The 15,960-nt window shown below is 39.3% G+C and overlaps 1 protein-coding gene across 4 annotated transcripts in view; it reads right to left on the bottom strand.

The window, feature by feature from the left end:
* The window catches only part of CDK1 (cyclin dependent kinase 1), a 28,005-nt gene that overhangs the window by 10,814 nt on the left and 1,231 nt on the right, over window positions 1-15,960 (bottom strand). For 3 of the 4 annotated variants that reach the window (XM_036438400.2, XM_036438398.2, XM_036438401.1), the window contains exon 1: window positions 1,214-1,340. The gene's annotated coding sequence lies outside the window, so the exon portion shown is untranslated. Of the gene's footprint in view, window positions 1-1,213; window positions 1,341-7,943; window positions 7,949-15,960 lie in introns of those variants that run through there. The other variant, XM_045581829.1, reaches the window with a different exon arrangement.

Below are 15,960 nucleotides of genomic sequence, written 5' to 3' on the forward strand. Positions count from 1 at the left end.
TTTCTCACATTCATCTTCAAAAATCATTCCGGAAATAAGTGGAGAGAAGCCATCTTTTTAAGTCAGTTTCTTTAAAATCAACAAAATTGTGGACTACACTGGTCATCAGGCCAATCTTTAAAAAACATGATTAATTTCACGAAATGGCAACGTGCGACGAAGACAGTTCGCTTTTTCCTTCCACATCCAGATGCAATGCCTAACGATGTACAACACATCTGCGGGGCTCGCTTTCGAGCAAACTTGCTATGATAGTTTGAACGCAACCTCAAAGCTGCACACCATCCCTCCTCCATTTTCCCGGGGTATAACATTTCGAAATAAAGGCTGAGCAAGCTCAGGCCTCCGGAGTGCCTCCTAGAGCTCCGGGCTGGGAGCTGCAGTGCGTACACCCCCCCGCGGCTGCACACACACCCCTCCCCCGGGGCTTTAAAAGAAGGTCGTGCAACATTAGCACTAAATAAAGGACCAAGGCTATGAAAACCCACACGTGCATCTATCTGTCTTTCGGCATTTCTTACTTTATCACTTTTTTTTGCTAATTCCATCGTTTAAAACATTACCATCAAGCATCAAATAACGAAAAAAAAAAACAAAAAAAACAAGTTCCCTCTGGCTCTGGGCCTTGGCTAAGCTGGGGGGATGGGGGGAGGCCATATGGATACAGAGGCAGGTCGGAGGCCCACAGTGGGTTCATCGGGGCGGCTTTCCGCGGGCCTGGAAGGAAGGACTTGTGTGTGTGTGTGTGGGGGGGGCCTTGCTTTCGTCGCCCCCGGAGCAGAGCGCCCAGCGCCCAACACCGACCTGGCACCGCGCTGGGCAAACCCTCGGCGCCGTGGAGAGAAACAAAGCCCGGGCTCGGCTGCCGCCGGTGCCCGGAAGCCTCCGTAACCAGGTGAGCGGCCTCCTCCTCCCGACAACAGCCGACCGACCGACCGACCGACCGCGAACCCCAGAGGGCCGCCGCTCGCTCCGGTGCCAGGGGCAGCCCTGCCCTCCCCGGCGTCGCCCGCCCGCCCGCCCGCCCGCCCAGCGCTCCCCCGGGCGCCCCAGAGGGAGGCCGCGGCCCAGCCTCCCCGCCGGGCCCAGCGCTCAGACCCCAGCTGCCCGGCCAGCCTCCCAAGGAACCCCCCCGCCCCGATTCCTCCGAGCACCCTGAGTCGACCCCTGTGCACCCCACAAGCATGACCCTGACCCCCTCCAGCTACTCTACCCGACAAAGCGACCCCGCGGCGAAAGCTGCGGCGGCGGCGGCGGCGGCTATCACGTCGGCGTCCCTCGGTCCTGAACTCCCCAGATCCAGCTCGGAAGCGAAGCGCGAGCAGTTTCAAACTCACCGCGCTAAAGGGCCCCGCGTCCGCCAATCAGGAGGCCCGTAGACTTTCAAAGGAGCCAATCAGAGCCCAGGCACGCTAGGGCCGGGCTTCCCCCGTGGCTAGAGCGCGAAAGGAGAGGAAAACGGCGGCCGCAGAAAAAGCAGGCGGGCGGGCGCCGACTGAGCCTGCGCGCAAGCTCCGTCTTTCTTCCCGTGGGAGCGTCGTCCCACTGTTTCTAGTCACCAGAAACTGTTCTTTCTGGTTGGTTGTTTTTTTTTTTCACCTGCCAAGATGAGCCCAATTAAAATTTCGCATGCACAAACAGCTCATCGCAAAAGGGATACTGCACTTGCATCCAGATTCCATTCCTTTCGCTTTTAATGCTTAAAGCCTCCTGTATATTGATGTTTTTTTCTAAATAGATGACTTGCAGGGCGGAAGGAAGATAAGAGAACCAAAAAACCTATATACATATTATAATATATAGACACAGAGACAGTGTGATGACAGGCAGAGGGAAAGGGGGGTGAGAGATTAGGTGGAGGTGGGCAAAAGCAGGGGAAATGAGGATGGAAAGAGACTCCCTCTCCCTTCAGCTCTGAAATCAATAAAAACATTTTTAAAAATATCCTTGGGTGAGGATTAACGAAAACAAAATAAAACAAACCAACCTTGAGATATTCTGTTGGGGGGGGGGGGGGAGCCAAAGAGATATTTTTATCCCCTATTTATTCCATATAGACAAAAACATTCTCTAAAAACCTCTAACGAAATGAATACATATAAGGAATGAATGATTATATATTATTGGTTTTAAAGCAGCTTAAATATATACACATGAAAGATCATTTCAACCTAGGGTAACTAAATAAAAAGTTTATTTAAATTAGTTTAATAGTGAATTATCCAAACCAGTTCAGACATTTTAAGTAAAAATATTTACCATCTTAAAAATAATTTTAAGTGACTGAAAGTATGTTATGAAATTTAACATAATTTCACTGACCTAACTTCTCCCCCCAACACATATGTAAGACATCAACAATCATTACTTATCAAAGTAGAAATTTTGTTTTAATTAGAATATTACTTGTGGGATGGGCACACACTATGCAGTGTACAGATAATGTTTATTGAGTTGTACACTTGAAACCTATATGGTTTTACGAACCAATGTCACCCCAATAAGTTTTTTAAAAAAAGAAGGTAATGGAAAACTCCAAGACAATGTAAAGAATAAATATGTAATATATATTGTTATTATATTTTTATGTATTTAAAATATTTATTTACTTAAAAATTAAGAGCAAAATATTACATTTTTGAATTTTAAAATATTTTCACATCAGTATTTTAAATGTCATTTAAAAGAAAAAATAAATCACAGTTCTATAAGGGAAGAAAAAGATATCTAAATTGTACCCAGTATCAAAAACTCTTTCTTTCATTGCACTCTTCCATATCTTTAAGAGAGATTTCTGCACTTGAACATCATTCTTAAATTCTGAAGAAAATAAAAGAGTAAAATAGAACTGCAGATAATAAAAGTCCCCTAGTAAGGATTTCTCTTTGCAGAACAAAGACTGATTATCATACCTCTTACTAATATATATTAAATGACCCAGATTAGGATAAGGATTAGAACTAGTATATCACATGCATTTAATTGTTTAATACATTTTCACAAAATGAGTAGCATTTGTCATCTGACCCCTTATGTGGCACAAAATTTATGTTCCTAGGTGACAGAGGCAGAGCATTCAGAGATAGGAGTTTGGAAAATCTGTCTGAAACAAACAACTTTTAAAACTTACTTTTAAAATCCCAAATTCTCATTTTAAATAAAACTCCACTACCCCCAGAGAAATGCTCTAGGAAAGAAGTCTATTCCCTACTAGGTTAAGGTACTAACTTTACAGATAGATTATAGATAGATATATAGTAGATAGGTAGGTAGATAGATAGATAGATAGATCTTTCTTTTCTTCTCTCTGGGAGGCCTAAGCCACAAATTTAATTTTTATCATCTTAAAACAGGCAGTAATTCATTATATTCACTTTACATTCAACATAAAGAAGACCATAAGCTTCCACAGCTGTGATGCTAGATTTTTAAATTTAACTCAGTCACCTTTGTTTTTGAAGTTGCAGGTTTATTGTAAATTTGTGCTATTGCAAATTCATGCTACGGTTTATTACACTTTGGGCCCGCTTGTATTCAGTGTTTCTAAAGTGCAATGTGGTGTTTTATAGACAGAAAAATGAATCAGACATAATTCCTATTATAGGCGTGGGGTGGGAAAACACAATGGTTACTTAGAATTCTCTTCTGGCACTTAAGTTGTAAACTGCTATAAGGTGATATGAGAACATAGAGGAAGAAATTACTAATTCAAACAGGGGGAGTGACATTTGAACAAACAATGGAGGAAAAAATGTTCACATTTATATTTTGGTAAACTCCATTTAGAAGGAAAAGGAAGGATCAGTTGGGACTGAACACAAAGTTTCTGTTTTGGTTTTTTTTCCGGAGTATAAGACGACCCCCTAATTTTACAGTTAAAATATAGGTTTAGGCCTATATTTGCTGTATAAGACTACCCCCCACTTCAAAGAAAAGACTTACTTTGCCATCAAGATCTGCAGGTAATTTTTGTGCAATTTTGGTCTTTTGCCCCCGATTTTCGGTTGACTTTTTTTCGTTTCACAAAAGTTGTCTTATATGCGGGAAAATACAGTAAGTATTGCTGTGGACTGAATTATAGCCCTTCCTCCCCCAAGAAATTAATCTATTGAAGCTTCAAATCCTAATGTGATGCTATTTAGAGGTAGAGGTTTTGGGGAATTGATTAGGATTAAATAAGACCATCAAGTTGAAGTCCTTACTGTGGGATTAGGCCTTTTATAGGAAGAGACAAAAGAGAGCTCAATTATGTGAAGACAGGGCAAGAGGGCTCCATGTGGAAGCCAGGAAGAGAGCTCTCATCAGACTCAACCATCCTGGCACCTTGATGGCAGACTTCTAGACTGGGGAGGAAATTACCTTCTGTTGTTTAAACCTCCCAGTCTGTGCTATTGTGTTGTGGCAACCCAACCATGGTCGGCAAACTGCGGCTCACGGGCCACATGTGGCTCTTTGGCCCCTTTAGTGTGGCTCTTCCACAAAACACCAAGGCCTGGGAGAGTCTATTTTGAAGAAGTGGCATTAGAAGAAGTTTAAGTTTAAAAAATGTGGCTCTCAAAAGACATTTCAATCATTGTACTGCTGATACTTGGCTCTGTGGACTATGAGTTTGCCTACCACTGGACTAATGCAACTATTTTTATCAGATGAAAATGATTGAGAAATAGTTGCTTGTAACTAGAGTAGGCCCCTCCTTATTGGTTATTTTGCTTTCCAGGGATTCAGTGACATTCAGTCTACCATGGTCCAAAAATACAATATTACATATAAATTTCCAGAAATAAACAGTTCATAAGTTTTAAAGCACAAGCCTTTCTGAGCAATGATGAGATCTTGCATGGTCCCTCCCTCACAGGTGAGAACCATCCTTTGTCCGCATGTCCACGCTGTCGACACTCTCCATGCCCAGTTAGTTGGTCACTCAGTAGCCATCTTTTTCTTTTTTTAAAATATGTTTTATTGAGGGTTTTTTTTTTTACAGAGAGGAGAGCTAGAATCATCAATGAGAGAGAAACATCAATGGATCAGCTGCCTCCTGCACACCCCCCACTGGGGATGTGCCCAAAACCAAGGTACATGCCTTTGCCCGGAATCGAACCCATGACCCTTCGGTCCGCAGGCCAGTGCTCTATCCACTGAGCCACACCCCTTAGGACATCAGTAGCCATCTTGCTTAGCAGATGGGCTGTCATGGGATCGCAGCGCCTGTGTCCAGGTAACTATTATTTTACTTAATAATGGCCCAAAGCCCAAGAGTCATGATGCTGGCGATTTAGACATTGGCCAGGAGAAGCCATCAGGTGTTTGCTTTAGTGAAAATGTGGAAGTTCTGGACTTTATCGGGAAAGGAAAAAAAAAAAAAGTATGCTGAGGTTGCTAAGATCTACGGAGGTAGGAAAAAGAAACTGGGGCTAGTTTTGCTGTCGCACCTCAAAGGCAAAAATTATGGCCACAGTGTGTGGTAAGTGCTTAGCTAAGATGAAAAAGACATTATACTTTATCATAGGAATCTATGTGCAAAAACTATATATATATAAAACTTTCAGTACTGTTCGAGGTTTCAGGCATCTGCTGGAAGACTTGGAACATATCCCCTGCAAATAAGGGATGACGACTGTACACAAAATACCCTGGAAAGTGATGTCAGAAACTAAGAACAATGGGCTTCTGTGAAGTAAATGAGTGACAGGCACAGAGGTGGCAGGAAGACTGCCTGGGCCCAAATCCTTTTAAATCCTGCCTCCTGCCCCTAATTGTATAAGTCCTGCCTCCTGCCCTTATCTCTCTGTGGCTTTGGGCAAGTCACTTTGTCTCTCTGTGCTTCCTATATTCAAGAATAGTACCTAATTTTGTCACATTGAGTACAAAATGAAGTAACCCATGTAACATTTACTAGTACTTAGATCAATGCCCAGCCCGCAGTAGACACTTCATTCATTTGATTTATCCCCCAATCATGTTGATCACTTTCTATCGCTCACAAAAAAAGAGCTCTCCCTGGTGCTAGGCACTGAAGCAGAGACTTGAGTGAATTGCTGGGGAGTCACAGACAGGGGGGAAGGATTCTGGAAGAGGCAGATAAGGCTTCATCACTGACAAGATCCTTGTGCTGGGCTGTGCAGAAAAGCTGATGTCAGTGTAAATGGGAATTGAAGGAGAGGAGCCTAGGTAGGGAGCAGCAAAGGGAATAGCAGTGCCAGAGAGGTACAGGCTTATGTAAGACTTAACAAAAGGAGTTTGCTAAAGCTCAACAACTGGTGCGTTTCAAGTAATTCTTGGAATATAAATATAATTTGGCCAATAGAAATGGAACAAGGAATTGGGTGGGGTGGGGATGACTATGTAGGTGGCATTCTCACTAGAAAGAGGAGAAACAGGGCAGGTTTGGAGAACATCAGTAGTAAATTGGGCTGGAGGTTAAGAGCCAGAAGAGGGAGCTAAGGGTAGAAGGGTGGGAGAAGAGTTGGATTCATATTGTGAAGAGTTTTGGAATCACTGTGGGGAAGTTTACCCGCAGCATTTCAAACAGTCCAGTGAGAACAAGTAAAGGTTTTTGTGGTTGATTGAGCAGGGGAGTGAGTGATAGGATTGCATTCTCCCTCTAAACAGATTAATCTGACAGAAATGTGGGAAGAGAGAGGAGCATTAATGCCAGTTCAAAGGTCATTTCCTGCAGGAGTTCATGATATCTGAGACTGGGACCAACTCTATAAAGCTGATATTTATAAATGTACATATACTTGTGTGTGTGTGAGAGAGAGAGAGAAAGAGAGAGAGAGAAAAAGAGAGAGAGAGAAAGAGAGAGAGAGAGAGAGAGAGAGAGAGAGAGAGAGAGAGAGAGAGAGAGAGAGAGAGAGCGAGAGCGCGCGCTCTCTGGAAGTAATGAGGTAAGGATACTATGACTATGATTCCACTAGAGGGTAGTAGAGACAAATTGGTAAGACTGATGAAGCTATTATCCAAGTATCAAGCCAAGTATTTTTTTTTCTTGTTTATATTTTGTAATGATTGCAACCACAATTTAATTATTCCATGGCTAAGAAAGATATGACAAGAACATTTAGTAAAATGTAGCTCTAGACCCAGTTAGTACATTTTTATAAGTCAATAAAGCTGAATTGGCAAGACCAGAAAACTAGTTGACATTTAGCCTTTTTACAATAACCAATGTCTTATTATGTCCTTGAAGGGAACTTTTCTTTTCAATTGAATATTACATCCAAGTCTCTCATTGATTAAAATATAAGAAGAAAAAGAAGAAAGATAAATAAATATTGGTAAAAGTTAATTCTGGTGTGTACTCTTGGTTAGACAATGTAAGTTGAAAAAAGCTTATCTTTGGTATACTTATTCACAGTTAATGTTCTAAAATATGTATTGCTATGTTATATATGTATATTGCTATATTTTATATATACACACTCATTCTTTTGAAAAGAAACACAGCAACACAACCATACTGGTTGTTTTTTAACATTTAATACACACTAACATTATTTTTTCCCAAGGAAATAATTCTATATGAATAAAAGTCATATACTTGAAAAATTATTTCTGGTAATAAAAATTTAAAGGCAGCCTAGATGTCTAAGAGGGAAATGGTTAAATAGGTAATTGTGATATTTCCTTTAATCAATTACCACACACCCGGACACATACACTGTGATTGTAGGGTTAGGAAAGCATGAATTACACTAGAAGGAAAAGGACACTGAATTGTTCTCATAGTGTGATGGAATGCGTGGTCAATTTAAAAACATTGTCATCCAACGAGTTTTTATGTTGTCTTTATAATATCCATACATCAAAGAGAAAATATACTGCAGCTAATAACATTTTTACCTACAATTTTAAGATACTGACATTTAACTTAACACTTTTAAGCCTTCACAAGGCAAATATCACTATACAGTCAACCTTTAGTCAGAATAATTCTCAATCACCTTAACTTGTTAAAATAATGTCTAAACACTTGAATCATATATTAGAGTTGATGGAGCTTTACAGATCATCTAATGAGAAACAAAGAGACTGTTAAGGAGATTAAATGTTTATATCTCCCCCATTTTCTGAGCTTTGTGTATTTGTTTTATTTAAGTTTTTGATAATAAATGGTATAAATCTGTCAATATGTAGGAAATTATTTGTGCGTGTGTGTATGTGTAGATAAATAGATAAATCAGTTTAAATGTTTCAGTGTGGTAATAATACGCTAGCTACTTTATATAACATTTGGAGTTACTCCAGGAACTGTGCTAAGCATTTTATTTATTTTTTAAATATATTTTATTGATTTTTTACAGAGAGGAAGGGAGAGAGATAGAGAGCTAGAAACATCGATGAGAGAGAAACATCGGCCAGCTGCCTCTTGCACACCCCCTACCGGGGATGTGCCTGCAGCCAACATATTAATACATGCCCCTGACCGGAATTGAACCCGGGACCTTTCAGTCCAAAGACCGATGCTCTATCCACTGAGCCAAACCGGTTTCGGCTGTGCTAAGCATTTTAAATAGACTATCTTTAAAGATCCCCTAAATCCTATTTGTGAAGGTCCAGCTTCAGATGAGGAAACTGAGATCCAGAGAGCTTGAATAATTAGCCCAGTGTCAGACAGCTAGTGGGAGGCAGAATGGAGAGTTAAATCCAGGATTTTCTGACTCCAAAACCCAGCTTCTCTACCATTGTGCAACATCCCACTGATGTGCAATAAAATAAAGGTAATTCTATTAAGGTGATAAACTTTTGGAACTATTGACACCAATTTTAGTAAATAGGAATTATATATTTAGTTCTCTTAATATATAATTTCATTATATATTATATATCTTAATGATAATTTCATTCCCATTGGTGACTCCTTAAAGAAGAGAAGTGTATCATTTGCTTGGAATAAGAATGTGATGAAACAAGATTGAATCATTGATTAATAGTAGAGCATTTAAAATAGTTGTTCATGCTGAAACCGGTTTGGCTCAGTGGATAGAGTGTAGGCCTGTGGACTGAAAGGTCCCAGGTTCAATTCCGGTCAAGGGCATGTACCTTGGTTGCGGGCACATCCCCAGTAGGTGGTGTGCAAGAGGCAGCTGATCAATGTTTCTCTCTCATGGATTTTAGCTTTCTATCCCTCTCTCTTCCTCTCTGTAAAAACTCAATAAAATATATATTTTAAAAAATAAAATAAAAAATAAATAAAATAGTTGTTCATTATTCTTGGAACACAATTTTAAACTCCAGATGAAAGGGATAAAAATTTTTAGAGCCCATTCTCAAATAAATGCAGATACAGCTTTTCTCCCATCAGTAGAATTTTCCATTCAAGATACATAGTCATTTTCAGTGTTTTTGTGGGAATAGGTTGCTGATGCCTTAAGAACACAGAAGTGGATTAACATTGTCCTTGTTTCTTGACACTCTCATAATTGGTGCATTTATGGTCATCTTTATTCCTATAATTATTAATTTATAGTAATAATGTAATAAGTATCCATGAAACCACACCCAACATTAAAACTGGGACCATAACAAAAGCTTATGTGTGTGATCCTCTTTACATCATTGCATTTTCCACCACCCAATCCCAGCTAACTGCCATCCTGAATCATCACTTTGCTTGCATTTTTAGTTTTGTCTCTTATCTGTACAACTTAAGGAATGTGCATGTGAGCATGTGCAGTTCCCTTCAACTTTTTATTTAAAAAATGTAAAGCTAGAAAAGTTGAGAGTAGTAACAATAAAACCCATATATCCTTCACCCAGATGCACCGATTGTTATCATTTTGTCAAATTTGTTATTCCTTTATCTTCTCCTTCCCTTCAAGAGTCAGTACTGAACTAGTTCAGTGAGTGAGCTTGGAAGTGAATCTTCTGCCAGGATTTGAGTGTGAAGTTATACTTGTCCAGGAATTTGTACATTGGGTCCAATTTTCCAAATTGTTGGCATACAATGGGTAATATTTTTACATCTCCAATATTCCTATATACTGTTTTAATTAATAATACTCCTTATTTGTATTCTCTCTCTTTTTTTTTCTGGTATAATCTTGTCAGAGGTTTGTCTTTTTTTTCTTTCTTTTTTTTAAGAACTGATGTTTGGTTTGCTAGCATTCTTTCTTATACCTTTTTTTTATATAATTATTGATTCTGCTCTTTTTTTTAAAAAATATATATTTTATTGATTTTGTACAGAGAAGAAGGGAGAGAGATAGAGAGTTAGAATCATCGATGAGAGAGAGTCATCAATCAGCTGCCTCTTGCACACTCCCTACTGGGGATATGCCCGCAACCAAGGTACATGCCCTTGACCGGAATCGAACCCGGAACCTTTCAGTCCCCAAGCCGATGCTCTATTCATTGAGCCAAACCAGTTTCGGCTTATCTCTATCTTCTGATGCATTAACTTTTAGCACCTGGTCTTTGTTAATACAAGTATTAATATCTAAAAATGACTCTCATAATATTAGTATTGCTGTATCCTATAAGCTTTGTTATATACTATTTTAATTTTTGAGCATATTGAATATAGTAAAAATAACTGTTTAAGTGTGATTTTCTGCTAATTCTAACATCTGTGTCAGCACTACTTTATTTCCAGTTGAGTTATTTTCTTCAATATTGGTTGTATTTTTCTGCTTATTTGGTTCATTATTTATTCACAAAAAATATTTATTTACTATACAGGCATAATTTTATGTGACCTCTGTGAGGCATTTGATACTGTTGGCAAAACTTTTTTTCTAAAAAAACAAAACAAAAAAAAAACTTTTTTTCTTTTGAAGCTGTTTTAAGAGATGAATCCTTCCCAACATGTGCCTCTATTTGTTAAGTAGTTTTCCTTTTAGCACTGGTTTCTGCTTATAGGTCTCCTTCACTGGCTGATTTCTTTCTCTCCATCATAATTCTCAGAGATTCACTCTATTCTTTTTCCTTGCATGGACTCATTGAACCCCAAAGTTACAGCTACCTGTATAATGTTAATGACTACATGCATGTTTGCACTTCTCACCTCTCTTCTGAACTCCAGGTCTAGTACCTTACGGACATCTCCACCTGGAGTTCCCACAAGTATATAATCTCATCAAATAGAGTTTCTCCATTTTCAGCCACTCCAGAATTTCCATGTCAATTTTAGCTGACGTTTTTCCACCCCAGCCACAGCTAATGCGGCATGTCCACTTTCTTTATTTCCATTCTTACTGCTACTCCCTTAATTTAGGTTCTCATCAATTCTTAAGGCTATCAATAACTGCCAAACTGCTTGTCTTCTCTCCAGTATCTCCTCAATCTCCATAGCCGTGTCATTCCTTTCCCTAAAATTACTAAGCAGCTTTCCATCACAGAGATAATATAACTTAAACCTGTTAGCATCCTATCCTCTCTTCTTCACAACAAAGCCCCAGTCTATCTGATCTGTCACTTCTCCTAATGTTCCTGATGCTTTGCTCTGTGTCCCAGTAGATTCAAACAACTTGTGATTCCTTAACACATCATATTGCATTCTCCCTAGGTCTGCCTCCTTTGTTGAGTTTATACTTTGTTGAGTGAGAAGGATCAGCAATGTTCTGGCTAAGAGGAGGAGAAAGATTTCAAGTTTAGCTGGTAGAAATGGAAGCAGTATATTCTATAATTTCCAGAGAAACTGAAGGTCAGCTAGAACATGAGAGCGAGCAGCCTTATGGAGAGGTGGAGCAAAACAAGGAGAGGAAATAGAACTATTCAAGTTTCATTGTCCATTATCCAACCCTGGTTGACCTGGCAATAGGATCATCATGTTATGGCAATTACAGCATAGTAAAAAAAACAAAATGCTGATGAAATAAACAGTAATAGAGACCTTGCACTTTTTGAAAGTCTGGGGATGATTTGGGGATGAGTCTGTGCTGTAAACAAAGGATGAAGTCATGAAGGAGAAGAAAATGTTTTCTGTATATAAAGGATTAACTTCATCCTGTGCTTGCTAAAGCTTTCTGGCACCACACACCTGTGTTTTCCGCACTGTTTTTGGTTTCAGAGTCAGTGGAAACTAATAAAATATGTGGGCCCGGCTGGTCAGGCTTAGTGGTTGAGCATTGACCTGTTTGATCAGGAGGTTGTAGTTCGATTCCCATGTGGTGGGGTTGGTCCCCAGTGTGGGGTGTGCAGGAGGCAGCTAAATTGATAATTCTCTCTTATCACTGATGTTTCTTCCTCCCCCTTCCTCTCTAAAATCAATAAAAATATACTTAAAATTATGTGTTAATAAATGTCTCTCATAATCCATTTGTGTCTACCATGCATTTGAACACTGTCTACCATGCATTTGAAACAACGTAGGCAGTTAGCTCAGTGTTTTGCTCTTCCTGTCCTTGCCATTACTAAGCAAGGAGGGAATGGAGAGGTGGAGAGGGCAGAAAGTTTTTTTATGTACCATATGGTATCACCTCCCATACACTGTTAAATGGAGGGAAGGGGTGAAGATACTGTCATGAATATACTATGTTAGCTTTTGTTTAAAAAATGAGAAAAATACAAATACATAGGAAATCTTACTATTTGCAATAACATAGATGGACCCATGCAAATCTTACCATTTGCAATAACATAGATGGATCCATGCTAAGTGAATTAAGCCAGTCAGAGAAAGACATATATGATAATATATGGAATTTAAAGAACAAAATAAAAGAACAAACAAAATTTAAACAGACTCATAAACAGAGAGGGCACACTGATGGTTGCCAGAGTGAAGGAGTGTTGGGGACTGGAGAAAAGAGGTAAAAAGGAATTGAAAAGTACAAATTGGTGATTACAAAGTAGTCATGGGGATGTAAAGTACAGCATGGGGAATATAGTCAATAGTATTGCAATAACTATGTATGGAAATATTGGGGGGAACACTTTATGATTGTTTAACCACCAAGTTATATACCTAATACTAATAAAAAATATTGAATGTAAACTATAAAATAAAAAATAAAATAAAAGTTTTCAAAAAAAGAATATATTGGAGTATTTGCTAATCCTATATAATAAAAGGCTAATATGCAATTCGACCACACAGTGGAACGACCAGTCGCTGTGATACACACTGACCATCAGGGGGCAGATGCTCAATGCAGGAGCTGCCCCCTGGTGATCAGTGCGCTCCCACAGGAGAAGTGCAGCTCAGCCGGAAGCTGGGCTCACAGCTGGCCAGTACAACAGCAGTGGTGGGAGCCTCTCCCACCTCCATGGCAGCAGTAAGGACTCCTTGGTGGACATCCCTCATGAGTTTCCAGACCTCTAAAGAGCACAGGCTGGGCTGAGGAGACCTCCTGCGCCCCCTGAGTGTATAAATGTCATGCACCATGCCTCTGGTATTTGTATAACAACACTGAAGAGTTACATAATGACCTAATTTATATAATTTCCTATGATTGGGAAACATGGTGAGTAAGCATTTTACAAATATTAGGTAGACTAATGATCAGAAGAACATTGTGAGGTAGGAGTTATTATATTTTTGTTCTATAGGTAAGGACCCTGAGGCTTAGGGAGGGTAAATACTTGGCCCAGGTCACATTGTTAGTAACCATTGGTGAGGGTGGGCCACAAACTTGGTCAGTTCGACTCTCTAGAGCACATGTGTCAAACACAAGGCCCTCGGGCCAAATCCGTCCCGCCAGGCCTTGCAATGTGGCCCGCACCGCGCTGTCATCACTGCACTCTGCTGCGTTTCCATCACAATGACAGTTTATTACTGTTCAGTAAACCATTCGGCCCGCGATTTAGGCTGGATTTTAGATTTTGGCCCCTTCTCTGATTGAGTTCGACACCCCTACTCTAGAGCTTATGACCTCACCATTGTATTATCACATTTTATACTTATCTTTATTGGGCTCTTATCTCACTTTGTTATAACTGTACCATTTTGGCACCCCTAGTGCTCTCTTTATTCTCTGCAAACTAACTCAATGCCTGGATTTTTGCCTAAAATGAAATGTCTATTGGTTAAATGAATAAATTAGTTTTAAGTTGAAATAAAAGTTGATGAGTTTTAGTGGCTCTTTGCATAATACAAGCATAATATGCAAATTGACTGAACTGCCAAACAGTGGAAGGACCATCTGGATGACCTTCAGGATGACCTTCTGGATGAAGCCGGGGTTGCAAGGTCAATGGCAGCAGGGGCTGCGAAGGCCTACTCTTGCACGAATTTCATATATCAGGCCTCTAGTTCAATATAATCTTGTTGTTTGATTTCTTTCTATGTTGCCTATCAAGAATATCTATCTAATGTGATACATTGCTGTGAATTCCATAGTTTTGACAGTCATGCATTCCTGTACTATATAGTTGAGAAGTAATTGTTTATTCTATCACTAAGTTTGTCAAGAAAAATTTATGAAACATGTATTGGGTGCCTAGCTTGTAGCAGGCTCTGTCCTGGGCACTGGCTGTACAAAGATACTAGAAACCAGATTGTAAGAAACTCATAGTCCAGAGCAGAAGTTATGGAAGTGTCCCCAGTAATCACACTTTTACAATAGAGATAGAGGAATATACATGTCACCAGAGAACTGGGGGGGAAGACAGCTCTCTCCAACTGGGAGTGGAGCATTCTGGAAGACTTCCCAGAGGAGGTAACAGTGACTGAGTTTGAAAGGATTCCGTAAAACCGACAGTAAGGAGTAAACAGAAAGGTATATCCAGACAATAGTTTAAAAACAGGAACTTGATGTCAAGAGGACTAAATCAAGGCAAGCCCATATATAATTTTGAGAAAAGACTTCTCTCATAAGAATTCTAATAATGTATACCTGGATCAGACAAGTAAGGTAGTCTGGAAAATGAGGATTTAGTAATTGTGTGCAAAGAGAAGCATATGTGTGGGTGCACAGAAGCAAGCCTAGATGAATGTGCAAGATGAGAGAAGCAAGGAAGTTATGTTTAATAGGAAACTAAGTCTTATTGCAGATCACATCTTTGTTTTCTGAAATTCTTAGCAGTAATTGCAATAATTGTGACTAGGCCAGTCCCCTTTGCGTTGACTTAGGCACAAGAATTCCTTTCACTGACTCCAGAGTAATATCCTTACTATTATGCATTATTCAGTGACCAGAAAAAATTAACACTCTTCAAAATTAATTCTTTTTTACCCAGAAGGAATTGTAGCCCTTGCGATTTTATCAGGCTAAATAAATATATGACCAAGTATATTCGTAGCATTTTTTTCTAATTCTGAAACTTCTTTAAAGGAGGTTCGAAGGCTTGTCCTTCAGGGTCTCCAGAGGCCCAGAGGCCAAAGCAAAGTTTGTCGCAGTGCTCCAGGAAGTGACCAGGTGGGGCTCCAGGAAAAAAGGTCCTAAAAGAGGACTGAGTCAAATCACTCAATTAAAAACAAAGCCCAAACCCCAAACCCTACAACTGCTTTAATTTTAATTGATAAAAACGATCTCTCCATTTTTAAAAAATTCATTTACTTTGCTTTACAACTAAGGAATAAGTAGGGAAATTAATTACAGATTAATTAAACTCCAGACAAGTTTAATTAAAGTTAAAAAATTAAAACAAACTTGGAGATGTTACCCAACTCTAATTAGAAGAGCTGTAAGAGTCAACAGAGTAATAATAATAATAATAATAATAAAAATAAAAAAAACTTGTATTTTTCCTAAAACTTTTTACATCTTCACTACTATTTAAGTGGGCAAAAAAAAAAAGGGGGGGGATTATATTTAGTATGAGAAGTTGGGGGGAAATATATCAGAGTTGAGTAAAATCAGGTTTTTATTTCTTCTGTACCTTTAGTGAATCGAATTTAAAACTCTCTTAATTGAACATCTGGTAGCCGTGGGCAATTCTGGACAGGCAGTAGATAGATCTTTATGTTGAATACACAATGCTTTCTTGGCACATATTAAAGGGAAAATACCAGCCTCTTGGATCTCTCATTAAGCAAGGTCATGGGGAAATACATTACAAAGATTCTTTTTATAAGGA

The sequence above is a fragment of the Pipistrellus kuhlii genome, unplaced genomic scaffold (genome assembly GCF_014108245.1).
Source record: "Pipistrellus kuhlii isolate mPipKuh1 unplaced genomic scaffold, mPipKuh1.p scaffold_m20_p_15, whole genome shotgun sequence".
NCBI classification, from domain to species: domain Eukaryota; kingdom Metazoa; phylum Chordata; class Mammalia; order Chiroptera; family Vespertilionidae; genus Pipistrellus; species Pipistrellus kuhlii.